The sequence below is a fragment of the Ambystoma mexicanum genome, chromosome 4q (genome assembly GCF_040938575.1).
Source record: "Ambystoma mexicanum isolate Mex_15411 chromosome 4q, UKY_AmexF1_1, whole genome shotgun sequence".
Lineage (NCBI taxonomy): Eukaryota > Metazoa > Chordata > Amphibia > Caudata > Ambystomatidae > Ambystoma > Ambystoma mexicanum.
Window position 1 is genome coordinate 452,158,944 of NC_090928.1, and position 19,622 is coordinate 452,178,565.

General features: G+C 52.8%; 1 protein-coding gene across 3 annotated transcripts in view; it reads right to left on the reverse strand.

The window, feature by feature from the left end:
- PAPOLG (poly(A) polymerase gamma) overlaps window positions 1-19,622 on the reverse strand; it is a 1,009,150-nt gene that overhangs the window by 438,096 nt on the left and 551,432 nt on the right. The window lies entirely within an intron of this gene.

Genomic DNA, 19,622 nt, shown 5'->3' on the forward strand with positions numbered 1-19,622 from the left:
CTAGATGTTTCCACGCTAACCTGGAGTGTCTTTTCCCTCTTGCAGATGAATGAGAAGTTCCGGAGACAGAGTTCCACCAGAGCGGCTGGGATTCAGGTAAGCGTTTGAAGCTCGTACAGTATTTAAAAATAAGCGAAGATTTGCAGAATGCTTACTAATGCCTTTTTTCTGTTCTTTTCCCTTTTCCTTAGGAAGCGGCGTGCCGGGATGGGAATGACACCGCCGAAGATGTCCGCAGAACAGAAGAAGCGATGAATGATGGGCAGAAGCGCTGCAAGGTAAGGCTGTTCCTAACGGTGTTCTTGCAGGAGCTGAGCGCAGAAGAAAGATGCAGGCCTACTGGAGACCGATCCGAACACTGTCACGCTGCAGGTGCAGAAAACGCAAAGCATGTTTCTCAGCCTGGGTGTGGCTTAAATAGTCTCTGGGTATCCCAGGTGTCTCTGGGCTGAACCACACCGAAAAGACTAGACGCACATGCAGTTCTGGGAACCGAAATATGTGGGGGCATCCATCTTGTCCCCATCAACGCACTACAAGTCCAATCCCCAATGTTATCTTATGGGAGTGAGTGCGTCTGGTGCCACAAGCGCCAAGTCTGACTCCAAGTGGGTCTTTGGAGGGATGGAGAGGCCCTTGAGGGCCATGTAGGTGATCGTGGCCTGGCTCCAGCCGGACATCTTGGAGGGCTGGGGACATGAGGGGCAGGAATCATGACACTAACAGATCTTCCCATGGGTCCGCTGGCCTGACACCACTGGATCTTGAGCCACTCTTGCATGGGACGCATGCGATGCCATCATCCCTAGCAAACGCATCGCTTTGCATACCGTCACCTCCCGACTGGCTACATATTGAGGAATCTGAGAGAGCATGTTCTGAACCCTCTCGCTGGAGGGGGAAGACCAGGCAGTCTTCCGTCCAAATTAGCGCTCCCAGAAATTGTTTTACTTGGCTAGAGACTAAGCTGGATTTCTTCTCGTTGATTGAAAAACCCAGCCTGAAGAGGAGATCTACTGTTTTTTTGTGGGTTCGAAAAACAAGCATCGAACGAGTCCCCCGTAATGAGCCAGTCGTCGAGGTGAGGGTAAACTGGGACTGATAGTCTACGCAGGTGTGCTGCTGCCACTGCCAGGACTTTGGTAAACACCCTTGGCGCTGAGGCTATGCCAAAGGGGAGTACTTTGAACTGGTAGCGTTTGTCCTGGATCATGAACCTTAGGTATTTTCTGTGCGCTGGCAACATTGAAATATGAAGGTATGCTTCTTTCATATCCAATGTTGCCATGAAGCCCCCGTTTCAGCAATGGGATCACCTCCTGCAGTGTTACCATGCAAAACTTCTGGGGTTTTATAAATTTGTTCGCTGGGCGCAGATCCAGAACAGGACGCATGGTGAGATCCTTTTTGGGTACAAGGAAGTACACTGAATAAATACCCTTGTTTACCTGAATAGGGACGGCTTCGATGGCGTTCTTTCCCAGCAGTGCTTCCACCTCTTGGATCAGGATCTCCAGATGGTCCGGTGAAAGGCACTGAGCGTGGCGGTCTGAACTGTGGAGGTCGGGCGAATTCCACGCAATAACCGTGGGCGACAGTCTTTAAGACCCACTGGTCGGACGTTATCCCCTTCCATGCCTTGAGGAAAGTTGTTAATCGCCCCCCGACCGGGGAGACATGGAAGGGGACCTGGACTTGGTGGTCATTTCTGACCAGAGGCTGTGGCTCCTCTGGGATTGGGGCCTCTGCCTCTACTTTTGACGCATTTCTGACCCCTTGAGGGGTAGTAAGTAGGGCTTACAGATGCTTGATTCATGTTGAAGTTATCCGTGCCGTAGTTCTGACCGGCAAAGGCTTGTCCGTGAAAGGACCGCTGAGACTTGTTACCCCTCTGGGCGGAGGGTTTTGTGTAATTTGGTGCAAAGACCTAATAGTCTCGTGCTCCTCCTTGGCCGTCTCCAACGCTTCAACTGCTTTCCCGAAGAGGTTAGTCTCCTCAATGGGTTTATTAATGAGGGAGGCCTGAGTCTCAGGTCTGAAGCCCGATGTAAGCAGCCATGCGTGTCTTTTCAGAAGAGTACCTTGTGCAAGAGACCTGCCTGCTGTTTATGCAGTGTCCAGGGTGGTGTTCACCACATTCTGGTTAACCAGCTTTCCCTCCGAAACAATGGCGAGAAGCTTTATTCTGGCGGGTTCAGGAACCTCCTGGAGGCCTTCTTGCAATAAGTTCCATTGGTCATCAGCATAGCTTGCTAATAACGTAGTATTAGCAACCCGAATGGTGTATGCAGCTGCTGATGTGACGTTTGCCCAGGGCATACAACCTTTTACACTCCTTGTCCGGTGGTGATTCTCCCATGGCAAGGGGTACCCCTGCCCTCTTTCGAGAGGTAGTCACTACGAGTGAGTCCGGGATGGCGTGCCCTTTGATATACAGAGGGTTGGTAGGAGAAGGGCGAAATCATTTTTCGACTCTTTGGTTCACTGCCCGTATCTGAGCTGGTGTGACCAAAGAGGGAGCTACCCGTCTCTTAACAGAGTTAAGAAGGGAGTGGGGGGGTGGATTGACTCACCAGAGGTTTTTCTTTAATAATATCCTCCACGAAATCCTGCTCCGGTACCGCCTCTTGAGTGGCTATTTTGAAGAATTCTGACGCTTTTTTCCAACATGGAGTTTAAAGCCATTTGGTCATCCACAGGGGAAGCCTGGCGAGTCGGGGTGGACCGAGGAGAATCTAGGCACAAAATATCAGAGTCCTGATCTTGTTGTATCCAAGGGTTTTCACCTTCCTGCTGGATATCCTCCCAGTTGTCCGTGGTATCCTGTTGATCCTCCCCATAGTTCGATAAAGGAAGCTTCCTCTTCTTCATTATAGATGTCTATAAGTATCGATATGGATCACATCTTGTTGGAAAATCTGAGACTGATCTACTTGAATTTGGGGGTTAGGTTCTACCCCGGCCCTTTTCGGGGGCGGATGATCAGAAAACTGATAATCCGCTCCAGCCGATCCATACAACCCTCGAATTTTTCTGTAGTCCATTTAGAGGACCCAAACGGGCCGGCGGGAGGAGAAGCAACGTTCTCCGCACTTTGGCACCGGCGGGAACCTCCAACGGTGTCGGAGAGTCTCTTGACTATCTACGTAGATATCATCGGAATCGAGAATCCAATCTGCTGAAATCTTTTCTGCGGATTGACCCATAACCTTCGGCGGAACCGGAATAAGGCCCACCGCTGCTGCGATTCTGCCGATGCTACTTTGGATAAGTCACCGAATCGTCGTGAGACAAAAGCTCCGATTTGTCGGAAGTAGAAATACTGTCCACACCACCAGGAGGCTTAGCGGTCAGGTTTCCAAGTAGAGGCCTAGCTGTAGTTTTCGGGCCTACTGAGGCCTTGGAACTCGTTGAAGCCTCGGACTCCCGACGCGTGTAGGTTTTGGAGTAGCGCCCTTGGTTTGTTCTGATTGCCCAGTCGCCATACGCTGCTGCGAATGCGGGGAAGGCTTTGGATCAGAGCGATCCTAGGGAACCGGCGAAGACTTCGGCAGCCCCGTTGGCGCTTTTGACTTTTTCGACGAAGGCGTCGAAATTGGCATAGGGGTTGTGTGCTTAGTGCGATGCGCTTGTACGCCCCTGTCACCGGGTGTGGTCCCTGTAGCAAGACCAGAGTCGAGCCTGGAAGGGTCGGGGACGGCATGGCGGATCTAGAAGTGTCCGCCTCAAGGTCTATAACATCCGCTTTTGACTTTTGGTCATCTGAAGTACCCCTGTCACTTTCAGCTGGTGTGGCGGTGGGGGAGTGAGGGCTCCACGCGTGACATACCGTACGCGGCCCACCGCTTTACATGGTGCTCCTTAAGGGTCTTGGGCCGAAGGAGTTTGCACGCCGCACACCGCTTCTCGTCGTGCTCTAGGGGGAGACAGGCGTTACACGTCCTGTGTTAGTCATTACAAGGATATCGGACCCTACACTTAGGGCAGAATCTAAAAAGGAGTACTTTCCATAGCAAAAGGAAAGGATGACCAGACGGCAAGGGAAAGGAGGAAAGACATACTAAACAATATGGCCACCCCGACCCCACTCCCTACTGTATAGGTCGGCCAGAGGGCCCAACCATGTGGACAATCCGGCTGCCGGATCTTAGGCACCGAAATCCACAGCCGTAGACGATTCCCCTGTAGTCTTCATCGAAGATGTAGTTATTGGTGAAGTGACTTAATGGGGAATAAACCGACAATTCGGTAAAGTTAAACAAGGTCTCTAGTAAGAACTCTGCTATAGTGCGACCAGTTATCTGGGCGGAAAATAATCTGGAGGAACCTCGGCACGTGAGGGATTTTGGGTACTGCACACATCAGGATAGGGATAGTGTTACAGACACGCCTATGCAGACGTCCCCTTTCGGTCCCCGAAAGACGAGATGCAATACTCTGCGGTTACCACTGGATGCCGGACCATATGCACAGCATGTGATTCTAAGCAGATTAACAAGCATCAGAAAAGAGTTTTTGGACTATTGCATTTACTGGGTTCACTGTACTTACCTACAGTTTACATCTTCTAAGATAAACCAGGCTGCTCTGCCATTCTACCAAGTTCTTTGGGTAGCGCAGACGTATCCCAAGAGTTGGGGACCTGTATGCCAAGGGATTGTTTTATAGAGTCTTACCTCAAATGGACTTTAGAAAAACTCCCAACAATAGCCACTGTCACATCTGCCCAGCAAAACACATTCATGCACCAGGGATGTTGATTGGGACTAGAAAGTTCCAGCCCCTTCATCTGGCCACACAGTAACCACTTGTTAGCCTGTGAAAGCCACAGCTTTCCCTGGGAAAGGGATTTCCATAAAGGGCATTTCCTGGCCTGAGAAGGCACGGAGAAGGCCAAAGAACAATCTTGACAAAGAACAAGCAAAACACCTCATAGTACAGTCATTTTAGTATGCTGGCCACATTTAGAAGCCATTCATGATAAATGCAGAAGTGCACTTGTAAAATGCTTCAAAAACAGTAAATCACTACCACCACCAGCTTGTCTTAGGCACAGTGTAAAAACAAAAATCCAAAAGTTAAGGATGGAACAAGTTACTTACCTGTAACTGTTGTTCTCCAGCATGGGTCTGGCATGGATTCACATGCTCATGAATATTCCCCGTCGTCAGGCTGGGAATCCTCGGTAAAGAAAAACCAGTATCAGTTTCGTTTCTGATCTGTCTTTCGTAGTAATAACCAATCACTGGTCTCTGCGTCATACTGACCACAGCCAATGACTGCCCTCTACCTAAGCACCGCCTCTGGCAGCCATCTTCAGATTTGGAAGCACGTGAAGTGGCAGTATGACCAAGTGAAGAGCCGCAGAGGGGTCGGCGGGAGGGTTCGCATGTGAATCCATGCCAGACCCATGCTGGAGAACAACAGTTACAGGTAAGTAACTTGTTCCTTCTCCAGCATGGGGTCTGGCATGGATTCACATGCTCATGAATAAAGAATACATAGCAGTACACACATGCACAACCACGGGAGGTGGCAAAGGCTCAACATCAAGCATCACATCAACTCAACATTAAGCATCTTACCTCCTCACCAGGCTCACCTCAGGCGAACAGGTTGCGCAACACTGCTTGGCCGACCCTGGACTCCTCCCTGGAATCCCGGTCGACGCAGTAGAATTTCGTGAAGGTGTGCGTCGACCTCCACGTAGCAGCCCTGCATATGTCCAGCAGGGGCACACCAGATAGGAACGCCGTGGTAGCTGCGATCGCTCTGGTGGAATGGGCTCTCGGACGGCCAGGCAGCGGTCGGTTTGCCAACCGGTGACAGCACATGATACAGCCGGAGAGCCATCTGGAGATGGAAGCCTTCGAGAGAGCCTTCCCCTGATTGACAGGTCCAAAGTTCACAAAGAGTTGTGACGTCTTCCGAAAACCCTTCGTGCGGTCCACGTAGAACTTCAGCGCTCTAGCTACATCCAGCGAGTGCAAAGTCCTCTCAGCCGGCGACGAAGGCGACCGGAAGAACACAGGTAACACCAAGGGTTCGTTGAGATGGAAGTCCGACGGTACCTTGGGCATGAAGGAGGGGTGCGTCCTGAGCACTACCCTCGTGTCGTGGAAAGTCAAGTACGGGGCCTTGCAGGAAAGGGCCTGGATCTCTCCCACTCGTCGTGCGGAGGTGATGGCCACAAGAAAAGCTGTTTTCCACGATAGAAACTTCAACGGGGCCGAGTGCAGAGGCTCGAACGGAGGTCCCATGAGCTTGGTCAGCACCACGTTGAGCTCCCACGCCGGGGCCGGAGCCTTCACCGGCGGGAACGATCTGAACAGTCCCTTCATGAACTCTTTCACCAGACGATGAGACCACAAGGACGTCCGCCCCATGGTTCTGGTGTATCGGGAGATCGCAGCAAGATGAATCTTGATGGACGCGTGTGCCAGACCAGCTTTGGCCAGCGTCAGCAGGTACGGCAGTACTTGGGGGGCCGTAATCCGTAGAGGGTTAATCTTCTGTGCGTGGCACCAGACAGAGAACCTCTTCCATTTGTGTCCGTAGCATTTAAGAGTCGAGGACGCCCTGGCCTTTGCAAGAACCTCTCTGCAATCGGCCGGTATGTCGTATCCTCCAAACTCTAGCGCTGCAGGAGCCAGGCCTGCAAGTTCAGCGACTTCGGGTCGTGGTGGAGGATGGCGCCTCCTTCCCTGGAGAGTAGATCCGCGTCCGCCGGCAGCTTGATCGGCGGGGACGCTGACAAGTCCAGAAGGTCCGGGAACCATATCTGCCTCGGCCACGCAGGTGCGACGAGGATCATCCTGCACCGTGACCTCTTGAGCTGGTTGACGAGCCGGATTAGCAGAGGCAAGGGAGGGAACGCGTAGAGGAACAGGCCCTCCCAGGGGAACAAGAAAGCATCGCCCATGCTCCTCGTCTGGGGAAACCTGCTGGCGAACCTCCGGCACTTGGTGTTCGTCGCCGTCGCGAACAGGTCGATCTGGGGTGTGCCCCACCGTCGGAAGAGGCGATCCACCAGATCCTGCCATAGTTCCCACTCGTGGCACGAGCGCAGCTCCCTGCTGAGTGAGTCGGCGATGGTGTTTTTTATCCCTGCCAGATGAAACGGCACCAGAAAAATCCCTTGGGCAACGGCCCAATGCCACAGGTCCTGCGCCTCCTTGGACAGCGCTGGGGACCTGGTTCCGCCCTGTTTCCTGATGTAAAACATGGTGGTGGTGTTGTCGGTGAAGATCCTCACCACCTTGCCCTTGAGGGACGGAAGGAAGGACCTGAGGGCCCAAAACACTGCACGGAGCTCCAGGACGTTGATATGCAGGGACTTCTCCGTCGGGAGCCAGAGTCCCCTTGCGTGCAGATTTTCGGTGTGCGCTCCCCACCCTTCCAGGGAGGCATCCGTGGTCACGGTCTCCTGGTGGGCTGGTGTCTGGAAGTCCATGCCCGCCGTCAAATGCGCGCGGGTGCCCCACCACCGTATCGCTCGTCGGAAACTCTCGTCGAGCTTGATCCTTTCCTCGAAGCTGCCCGTCGTCTGGATCCAGCGCGCATCCAGGAATTCTTGCAACGGGCGCATCCGGAGCCTGCACATGGGAATGAGGTAGATGCAGGAAGACATCATCCCGAGGAGGGACTTGATGGACCTCACTTTGGCCGCGTCGGCCACCAACATCCGTTGCACCTTGCCCAAGATGGTCCTGGTCCTCTCCTCCGACGGGGAGGCCAGAAGGGACACTGTGTCGAGCCTGGCTCCCAGAAACAGTGCGACTTGCGCGGGCACCAGGTGGGATTTGGCGTAGTTCACGGAGAATCCCAGGTCCGTGAGGAGTTGGACGGTCCTTGCCGTGTGGACCACGGCGAGCTCCCTCGTCTTGGCGCGGATGAGCCAGTCGTCCAGGTAGGGGTAGACGTGAATCCCCTCGCGGCGCAGCTGCGCCGCCACCGGTGCGAGGCACTTGGTGAATACCCTGGGTGCCGACCGTAGTCCGAAGGGAAGGGCTTTGAACTGGTAATGATGCCCTTGGACCACGAATCTGAGGAATTTGCGGTGCCCCTTTAGGATGGGAATGTGGAAGTAGGCATCCTCCAAATCCAACGACGATAGGAAGTCTCCTTCCTCCAGCTGACCCAGGACGTGCTGGAGGGTGACCATCCGGAACTTCTGCGCCTTGATGAACTTGTTCAGACGTCGCAGGTCCAGGATGGGGCGCCATCCTCCCGTCTTCTTCTTCACGAGGAAGTATCTCGAGTAGACTCCGGAGCCCCGAAGCCTCTTTGGGACGAGTTCGATGGCGCCTTTTCTGAGCATCGCCTTTACCTCCAGGAGAAGTTGAGGGACGTGAAGTTCTTTCCTGGCCACGGGGGGGACGCGCGGGCACCTTCTTTGAAACTCGAGCGCGTGGCCCCGGGCCAGGGCGTCCAGCACCCAACGGTCGGTGGAGATGGACTCCCACACGCTGACGAAGCCCGCCAGCCGGCCTCCTACCGGGGTGCTTCGGTGGGGGCCCGACCCCACGGCCGGTTCAATCCTGCTTGGGCGCGGCCTTGCCGCCTTGACCTCCTTGGCGACGACGGCGGGGTCCGCTAGACTTGCCTCGTCCTCTGTAGGCCTCTTGCGACGACGAGCGGGCCGCTTGACGGTAGGAAGCGAAACCGCCGCCGGAACCTTTGGAGGCGCCCTTGCCTCCGCCGCTCCGAAAGGGCGTCCGTCGTTGCAGGACTCCAAGGGCCCGGGCCGTCTCAGTATCCGCCTTGATGGCCTGAAGGGAATCGTCCACTGTCTTCCCAAACAGGTTGTTCCCGTCGAAGGGCATGTCCAGGACTCTGGTCTGGACGTCCTGCCGGAAATCCGTAGCTTTGAGCCATCCACGACGTCGAAGGCAAACGCCGTTGCCCAGCTGGCGGAACCCGGTGTCGGCGATGTCCGTCGCCACGGTGATGGCGTGGTCAGAGGCCACCTCACCTTCCTGCAGGATCTCAAGGGCCTCCGCCCTCTTGTCGTCCGGCAGAAAATCCAGCAGGGGAGCTATCTTGTACCAGAGCTGCCTGTCATAGCGGGCCACGATAGCCAAGGCATTGGCCGCTTTAATCGTCGTCGAGATGACTCTACGTCCCATAGCATCCAATTTCTTTCCCTCGCCGTCCGGCGGGGAAGTCGATGTGGAGGCCCGCACCCCCCCCCGCTTTCTTCCTGGCTGCCGCGGAGACGACGGAGTCCGGGGTAGGCTGCGCCCGGAGGCACAGGGGGGCCGTGTCCGGGACCCGGTACTTTTTCTCGTACCGGTCTCTTCTAGCTGGCGTCGTGGAAGGGTTCTTGAGGAGGGAAAGGCCCTCATCCCAAATGTCGTCCAACAGAGGCACTGAGAGGACCGTCTTCCTCTTGGCCTCGCGCCGCTGATAAAGGAAGCCTTCCTTTTTCTTCTCCTCAGGGCAGAGTTGGAAAAGCTCGGAAGCCCTGGAGATCATGGAGTGGAAAGATCCGATCTCGTCGGGCGGAGAAGCCCTGGTGGGAGGCGACGACGGAAAATCCTCGTCGTATGCCTCGTCGTCCGTACCCGTCGCTGCCGTGTCAGTCCCCGTATCATCCCCTCGGGTGGACGGGGAGGAGGGCTGGACGGGGCGCGACGGTTGAAAAGGAGGTGGTGGATGGATCCTTCTTTTCTTGGTAGGGGGAACACCAGAAGGTCCCGGTTCTGGATCCCCCGACGGGAGAGGTTCCTCCGTCGGTAACGGTAGCCTCGTCCTTATCTCGGAGCATAAGGACTGTATGGCCAACAAAATGGCCGCCGAGTTGTCTTGCGGTGCTGGCAGAGGGGAATCCGACGGGCGGGCAGGGGCCCCGTCGGTATCCTCGACGATGTCGTCGTCACCTGCGTCGGGGTCCATTCCGACGGGCTGGCCTTCTTCCACGCCTAGGCCGTGGCTTAAGACCTCGATCAGCTCCTCTTCTGAGGTTGAGGCTGAATCTCCGACGACGCCCTGCCCCCCCTTCTTCCCCACGGAGGGTTTCACGGGGGTCCTATCGATGGGCACAAAGGAAGACTCCCTCCGAGGAGGCAGGGAGATTCTGGGCCCTGAGGTCGCCACCACTGGTGCAGCCACCACAGGCTGAGCCAGGGCCGCCGCGACCGTTTCGATAGAGGGCTTGGTCGGATGGATCAAGGCCTTCACCACCTTAGGTGCGCTCACCGCCTTATCCTTGAGGGAGGGGGCACTGCCACGCTCCTCCTCTGCCTTAGAGCTCGACCGGGGCCTCTCCAGGAGCTTCGCCGGGTGCTCGGCCTTCCTCTTACCCGACCCAGAGCGTTGGCTCGTGGTTGATGGTGCCGGGGAGGGTGCGCCCTGCCTGGCGCCCGTAGAGCCCGAACGTTCGGCGCTCCCGGTGCCTGGCCTTATGTTGGGCCCCCGTCGCCGGGGCGCCCTCAAAGGTCTTAGAAGACCGCTCGGATTTCTTCTTCTTCTCGCCAGACGGGCTCTTACCCTCCAGCCAGTTGGCGAGACGTTGATGGCGGTCCTTCATGGTCCGTTCCGACATGTTGCCGCAAAACGCACAGTCCTTCTCCACGTGCGTCTTGTCCTCATGAAGGCAGTAAAGGCAGAAAGAGTGTTCGTCCTCCTTGAAGACGTTCTGCAGCTGGCATCCAGGGCAGACCCTGAACAGCTTTCCGGGCGTCGAGCTTCCCTTCTCCTGGGCCATCTCCGAGACCGGGCCTGAGAAGCTTCTGGATTCCTCCGAAGTGTAGCTCGACGAAATCTTCACCCTTGAGGGGCACAGATTAATCCGACACGGGTCCCCGTTGATCGGATGTAGGATCGGTGGAGCTTGAGGCTCTTTGACCGAAAGAATCGAAGTTTTTTTGTGAAAAAAGCGCGAAAAATAGCACTAACGCTCGAGAGCAATAGCACGAGGATCCCAACACATGAACGTGCGGTAAAAATCTGAAGATGGCTGCCAGAGGCGGTGCTTAGGTAGAGGGCAGTCATTGGCTGTGGTCAGTATGACGCAGAGACCAGTGATTGGTTATTACTACGAAAGACAGATCAGAAACGAAACTGATACTGGTTTTTCTTTACCGAGGATTCCCAGCCTGACGACGGGGAATATTCATGAGCATGTGAATCCATGCCAGACCCCATGCTGGAGAAGCACAGTAATCACATCTGCACTTAACTGTACGGTTATGTGTGCAATTGTAACAATACAAGAATTCAAAAAGAGTCAGTACTGTTAGTCTTAGTGTCTAACCAGTTTCCGCATAGGAATAAGCAAACAGACAGGGGAAGTAAGTCAGGACAGGGTTCTAAATGAGCACAAAAAAAGTTGTCAGCTCAGAAAATGCCATATGGAATACCCTTTCCCAGGGAAAACTGCTTTTACGGGCAAAGGGGTAGTCTGTGTGCGAGCCTGGATATGGGGTCCGAGACCATCTAGTCCCAGTACACAGTCAGGTGCCTAAAGTCCTTTTGCTGGGCAGATGTGGCCAGAGCTAGCCATGATTGGATTGCTACTGTATTTTAATGTTGCAGATCCTCATCTTTGGTGGGCTTAGATCTTTGGCTACAGGAACCCTCCTATCATTCGACAGATCCTTGGAGCCAAGTCTACTATGAAGAGCAGCCAGTTGTTGACTAGAGTACGACCCATGCAGCTGACCAGCACCAACTCTAGTGACGCCTTGCTCTGTGTCCTAATATCAAGAAGACCCTTGTCAGTGCTTTGGCACCTTGACCGGTGGGAACAACCATTCTAAAACTCTGTTCAAGGATCCGCACCTTCAGAAGGGTCCCTGGACCAACTGGTTGACTGACCATCTCTTTTCAGCTATCTTGCTGCAGCAGTGACAGTTCTGAGTGCATCCTTGGAATATGCATGTTCAACCTGTGCATCAAGACACCTGCTGCTGCATTTTCAGCCTTCTTGCATCAACAGAAGTTGTGCTTGGCCTGCTCCTGCTTTCATCCACTGAAGATCACCTGTCGCCGCCTGACCGTGATGACTGTTATTGCAAATCATCTTTGTACCCTGGAGGTATCCAGTGGTCCGCTCCACAGAAGCCTTAATCTTTCTTCGCTTGGGTGTTCTACTAGAAGCTGTCAGGAACACATTCTGAAGCACTGCAACTGACCAAAAGTAAACACTGTCCGACCGTGACCTCTGCACCCATGCCCCCTGGGCCTTCCTTGACAGGACCAAGCAGAGAAGATAATGATCCCACCGGATTCCACAACACCTGCAGTGGTCATTGGAGAAATCTGAGAACGGGGATAAGTTTACATACCAATTTCTGTGCCACTGGTTTTCCATATGGTTACATGGGCATAAAATAGTTTCTGTGAATTCCTGCTTGACTGTAAGTGAATACATGGCCTAGGATCCCTTCCTAGGCCTATTCTAGTGTCTGGATCGAGTAAGTTCACTTACCATAACTAACATTTCGACTCTTATTAATCATAACTGGCAGTCAATCTCTTCGTAAAGCTACCTGTGAAGCATCTACTCTGGAATTGGGGACTTTTGGGCACAAAGCCCCAGACCATTTTAGGGTTGGGCTTCATAAGAGCTATGCAAGCTGTTCTGCTTATCTTGAAGGGCCTTTCCTAATTCTAAGGTATTGATTACTTAACTGTGTTGCACTGGTTATTGAATCAAATTGTGTTCCTACATCTAATGGTGAATGTATACATTATTTATCAGTTTTATAATGTTGGTCTGACAATAGACTAAAGTTTTTACTTGCTTAGTGTGTATGTTAAAGACCTAATAAACTTGATTATATTTATACTTCCCTAACTGGAATTCTTGGTGTTGCTCTGCATGGACGCATTGTAGCCTTAGACCACTCGTACCCCTCCCGAGACTAAGCCTTGCTACTCTGCTACCTAACTTTATTGGGTTTGGCTAAAATCTGTCTCCCTGTTCACTGTAATAAGGTGGTCTCCCGGAATCTACCCCTAGGGTTGATTCTGGAAATCAATCTTGACACCAACGAGTCAGAAAAGCAGTCAAAGACTCATCTGGACTTTGGAAAGAGAGGAGTAGACCGGATAGTGCGTTGGGGGGGCCAGTTGAAGTTATATAGTTGGGCAACAGGGCTATTACTTACCAGAAGTTACGAGCAGACCATACCCATATTCGGCTTTAATACATTTTTTTTTAAGAGAGTTTGGCAAATTGATGGCGGATGCCATACTTCAGTGGGTTGGGTTTCAATTGCGGCACAAGATGCAGGACATTGTCACACTGACATTTTTGATGTAGAGGGGGTAAACACATACCTGAAATTTACCATCCAGATTTAACAGCTAGTTATTCTGGTGGGGGTTAAGGTGGCACAAATGGATGAATGACCTGGGCGAGCGAATAATTGAGGTGGCCAGGGTTTTACTACATGCAAAGCAGGTGTCCAGAAATGCTCCCTTTCAATGGATACAATACAAATGTGTCATGCAAGCATACATCACCCCAGCCGTGATTGCAAAGTACATCGGTTGAGCTCACGGAGATACAAATTCAGGAATCTGAACCTATAATTATTAGGCTATTGTCATTGTTGAATGGTAAAAGAAACCCTATGCTTAATCAGGGGCTCTCTTTTGGATGAATTCTGGCTAAATGGAATATTGCAATGATGTGAAAGCAGGGGGTCCTCTCTACGGTAGTTGGCATAAGGATTTCAGGAGGTTGATTAAAGCTACAATTCTAAAAACGAGACTGAGCATTAGGGTGACTGATTACAGACTATTGGACTCAATTCTGAATTGGTGCAGGATCAGTTGGATGTGACCAGACGGTGGAACCTCTGCACATGGAATGGTCTCATTTCAGGGTGACCATTCGTATACCGCCACCAGATATGATTGTATATGGGCAAGGTTAGGCTTCAATGTACTGATTTATGGATATGTATGATATACTTATCTGTCCTGAGATGTTAAATTCAATGAAAATAATTTTATAAATAAAGACTCATCTGTACTCTTTAGGCTTCTCCTTTGGCTGGCTCTGCGGCCAGGGTTGGATTGGAGTCAGAGTGGGGAAGTGTCTGGTCATGCTGAGACATTTAGCACCCGCCTCTAATCTTCAGGAGCCCCAATTAACCCCTTGCAACCCCACTCCTGGGAAAATGCCAGGATGTAAGCTAAAGGATCAAATGCACAGCCAGACCAGACAAAACAAATTCCGGCATAGGATTAAACTGCAAAGCCTTTGGGGTTTGAAGGAAATCAAAAAGATTTGACAAAACAAGTTGAAAGGATTGGCGGACATGTAAACTTGATTGAGTCACCAGAAAAGGACTAACCCCCTCCTAGCTCCAGCAAAGCCAAGATCTCAGAGCTTTGAACGGGTTCTGAAGGAAGCTCATTTCTGACTGTCTTGGGCCACACACACAAAAACCTGCACCAGATATATTCTTCAAGAGCCAGGCACACAGGCCCACCCCTATCGCCCACAAGAGGCATTTGCTTGATAGACCATGATTTTGAAGAAAATATGGTTGCTAAATACAGGCGATAGGCAGAGATTTATTCAAAAGTTTCACTTTACCAGGTTCAGCACTTTAGCAGACACTGCCTCAGTACAATTAGGGTGTCCAAAAATAGGGATTTACTTTATGTAAGAAACGAAGTTAGCTTGCGCTATGTTAAGTACATAGTTAAGTTCAGAAATTAATGGGTCTAACTGGGAGTCTCAAATGCCTCAGGGTGCATCGCCCAAGTTTGTATAGCCTGGTGCAGTTTTCCTGCTTTACACAAGCTCTGCAGGAAATTGCACACAGATGTGCAATTGCTGAGACCAAAGAGGGCTCCTTAAAGTGCTTGCCTTGATATTTCAAGAGGCAAGCCGAATCAGGTTTAACCACAAGCCTAGTGAAAAACTGGGGGTGGAGAAGGATAGTGAAAGGTGTGGGATTCCCACAGAACACTTAAACATACAGGACATCTTAAAGTATTCAGAAGGAAAGGCACAAGTTACGTACATTTTCTCCAGCATGGGTCTGGCATGGATTCACATGCTCATGAATATTCCCCGTCAGGCCAGGAATCCTCGGTAAAAGAAAATTTAACTTTCACCTACAAACGCTTTCTCCTATAAACCAATCACTGAGCTCTGGGTCATACTGCCCCCAGCCAATGACTGCCCTCTGCCTAAGCCCCTCCTCTGGAAGCCATCTTCAGATTTGGTAGCACGTAAAGTGGCAGTATGAACAAGAAGAGTCGGAGGGGCAGGAGGGAGGGTTCGCATGTGAAGCCATGCCAGACCCACGCTGGAGAACAACAGTTACAGGTAAGTAACTTGTTCCTTCTACAGCATGGGGTCTGGCATGGATTCACATGCTCATGAATAAGGAATACATAGCAGTACACACACACAACCACGGGAGGTGGCAAGAACAAACTATTACTCTTACCTCCGGAACAGGCTCACCTTCAAGCAAACTGGTTGCATAGCACTGCTTAGCCGACTCTGGACTCCTCTGGAATCCCTGTCGACGCAGTAGAATCTTGTGAAGGTGTGCGAAGACCTCCATGTAGCAGCCCTGCAGATGTCCAGCAGGGGCACACCAGATAGGAATGCAGTCGTCTCAACGATCGCTCTGGTGGAACGGGCTCTCAGATGGCCAGGCAACGGTCGGTCTGCCAACTGGTGACAGTGCGTGATACAGCCAGAGAGCTACCTGGAAATAGACATCTTGGACAAGACCGTACCTTGGTTCACAGGACCAAAGTTCATGAAAAGTTGAAACGTTTTCTGGAAACTGTGCACGCCACATAGAACTTCAGCGCACGTGCCACCTCCAGCAAGTGCAAAGTCCTTTCAGCTGCCGACAGAGTCGAAAAAAACAGGCAAAGGTTCGAAGAGGTGAAATTCCAACAGAACCTTTGTCATACGCAGCACCACCCTCGTCTAGTGGAAAGTCCAATAAGGCCATTCGCAGGACATGGCCTGGATCTCACCTACCCTCCTGGCAGATGTGATGGCCACGAGAATAGCAGTTTTCCACGAAAGGAACGAGGGGAGCTTGATGCATAGCCTCGAAGGGAGTCCCATGAGCCTGGTCAGAACCACGTTGAGTTCCCATGTAGGAGCAGGCGCCTTCAATGGCGGGAACGATCGACAGACCTTTGAGGAACTCTAACTAGACGGTGTGACCACAGAAGACCACCCCGGAGAACTGGTGTAGCAGGAGATATCTGCCAGATGCACTTTGATGGAGACGTGCGCCAGCCCTGCCTTGGCCAACGACAAGTACGGAGGGCTCTGAGGGGCCGTGACCCTCAGAGGGTTGATCTTCTGCTCCCGGCACCAAGTGGCGAACCGCTTCCACTTGTGTCCGTAGCACTAAGTTGATGGCGCTCTGGCCCTGGCAAGGGCATCCCTGCAGTCCACCAGTAGCTTGTTCCCAGCGAACTCTAAGGCTGCAGGAGCCAGGCCTTCAGGTTCAGCGATACTGGGCCGTAGTGCAGGATTGCACATCCTCTGGCAAGCAGATCCGCAACCACTGGCAGCTCGACTGGAGACCGGCTGAGGTGGTCTGGGTACCAAATCTGACTCAGCCATGCCGGGACGACAAGGGTCATCCTGCATCGGCACCATTTGAGTTGACGGATGACTTGCAGCGGCAATGCGTATCCATGCTCGCCGGCTGGGGAACCTACTGGCGAATCTCTGGCATTTGGAGATTGTTGCTGTCACAAACAGATCGATCTGGGGCCTGCCCCATCTGAGGAAGAGGTTGTCCACTTGATCCTGCTGAAGTTCCCATTCGTGGCAAGAGCGCAGATCCCGGTTGAGGGAGTCAGCGATGGTGTTCTTGACGCCCGCCAGGTGAAAAGGAATGAGAAACAGACCCTGGGCGACGACCCAATGTCACCAGTCCTGCGCCTCTCTGGAAAGCACCGGGGGATCTGATGCCCCCCCGCTTCCTGATGTACAACATTGTGGTGGTATTGTCCGTGAACACCCTCACCACCTTGCCCTTGAGGGAGAAAAGGAGGTACTTAAAGTCCCAGAACACTGCTCGCCGTTCCAGGACATTGAAGTCTCCTCCGGCAGCTGGCGTGGAGATGTCTGGTGTGGGCTCCCCAGCCCTCCAGGGAAGCATCCGGGGTGACCGTCTCTTGGCATGGGGGACTCTAGAAATCCATGCACCCGGCGATGTTGGCGCGACCCCACACCACCTCATCAGTCGACGGAACTCCTCGTCGAGAACAATCCTGTCCGTGAAGCTTGAGGACACGTGGACCCTCCCGCCCCCTCACCCTGCCCCCCACCAAGCGTCCAGGAATTCCTGGATGGGGGGGGGGGGGTTGCATACGCAACCTGCAGAGCCTGATCGGGTAGATACAGGACATGCCGAGTAGCGCCTTGATGGCCACACCGTGGCGATCTTCAGTGCCAACAGCTGTTGCACCTTGCCCAAAATGGCCGCAATCATGTATTCTGAGGGGGCCGCCAGGCAGACCACCATGTTGAGCCTGGACCCCAGGAATAGAGCGTCCTGCGATGGAATGAAGCAGGACTTGTGATAATTCACAGAGAATCCTAGATACATCAACAGCCGGACAGTCCTGACCGTGTAGTCGACACCAATGTCCCTTGACTTGGCCCGGATGAACCAGTCGTCGAGGTACGGGTACACATGTATATCCCTTGCAGACTTAGATGGACTGCCACTGGTGCCAGGCACTTCCTAAACACACTATGCGTCGACTTAAGACCAATGGAAGCAGCCTTGAATTGGTAGTGCTTTCCCTGTACAAGGAAGCGCGTGAACTGCCAATGCTCCTCGTGAATGGGGACGTGGAAGTAAGTGTCAGAGATCCAGCAACGTTAGGAAGTCCCCTTCCTCCAGTTGGCCGGCAACGTGCTGCAATGTGACCATCCTGAATTTGAGACTTGAGGAACTTGTTTAGTCGCTGCAGGTCGAGAAAGGGCCTCCAGCACCCAGTCTTTTTTTTTTACTAATAAGGATCCTGCTTTACGTCAGCGACTGCCCTGAGGCACTTCCCTATATCAAAGCCTTTCTACAAGACAAAGGTCCAATGGTGGGCTATGGAGTGAATTGGAGCAAGACAGAGGTTATACCCCTCTGCCGTGACATCCCCTGGGACCCCGGAAGCATTGCACCCTTCACGCTCCAGTCTCAATCCCTGAAGTATCTGGGGATCCCACTAAGCGCTAATATATCTGAACTCAGACCTGAACTACCCAGTCCTCGATAACATCCGGAAGACCTCGAGAGATGGATACGCTGACGCTCGCGCAATCAGGAAGAATCAATGCACTAAAAATGAACTCTTCCCCCAAGCTCATCTATATCGCATCGATGGTCCCAGCCGCGCCGACAAATCGCATGCTCCGGGAACTAAACAAGGCAGTCAGCAAGTTCGTCTGGAGGGGCAAGAGAGCCAGTCTGCCTCGCAGTACTGCAGGTGCACAAATCCTCTGGGGGCCCGGCAGTCCTGTCTCTCAGGGCCTACTGTCAAGGGGCTCAATTAGTATGGACAAAGCGGTGGCTTAACGCAAACAAAAACGCCAGCTGGCACAGCATGGAAATGTCCTTCATGGCCACTCTTCACCCCATCCAAATCATGGCGACACCACTGCATAAGCTCCCGAACAATAGCAAAACATCCCATAATTGGACCAACCCTCCAACAATGGCACAGGCTCCAAGCGACAGGGGGCGCTAACCAGGTGCCCACTGCCGTTGGCCAGCATAAAGTCGGTTATGTCCTGGGGTGCTCCGCAGGTATTACAACATAAACGAACAGATACTTGGGCCAATGTTTGAATAATGGACATCCTGGAAGAGGGGATACCTGTGGGATTCTCAGGCCCCTGCCGGAAGCTGGGGCTGGAGTCGGGAGACTGGCTACTCTACCATTCCATCCAAACGACAATACTCCAGCACACCACAGACAAATCCAGGTCTCACCCCTCCACCCCCACGCTGTGCGAAAATGAAATGGACCACATCACCTCTACCTTCCCACGCATCCGCACCTTCTACTCTATGGCCATCCCCAACCACCTCCACAGGCTGAACGCCCGCGCAGCAACCTGAACGGCAGACTTTGGCATATCGGTGAGCTCACCAGACATTCAAAGAAGCTTTGCAGCAATCCCAAGAGCCTCCCTTAATCTCAGAAATAGACATCCAATTCAGAATCATTCAACGCCTGCATTACACCCCAGAGAAAACGCACAAAATGGGTATCGGACCCAGCAACCAATGCTGGAGAGGCTGCCAAGATGCTGGGACCCTGGGCCACACACTTTGGTCGTGTCCAGGTATAACTGCCGACTGGGAACGGGTCATCCGGACAATCAAAGGTATAAAAGGCGTTGCTGTCCCCTTCTCACCACTGGCACTAGTAGTGCTGGGGGATGATGACAGACTGGCACCAAGACGTACTAGCTTGCAAGATGATCTCATCACGTTTGAGGAAACTCCTGATACTACCTTGGAAATTGGTCAACCACCGTCAGGCGCCATATGGACTAATTTACTTTAAAAAATGTGTAAACTAGAGCGGGCAGCCTACAACAGACTAATGTCCGCCAACCCCATCAAATGCTGCCATTTCGGAGATCTACTGGAGGC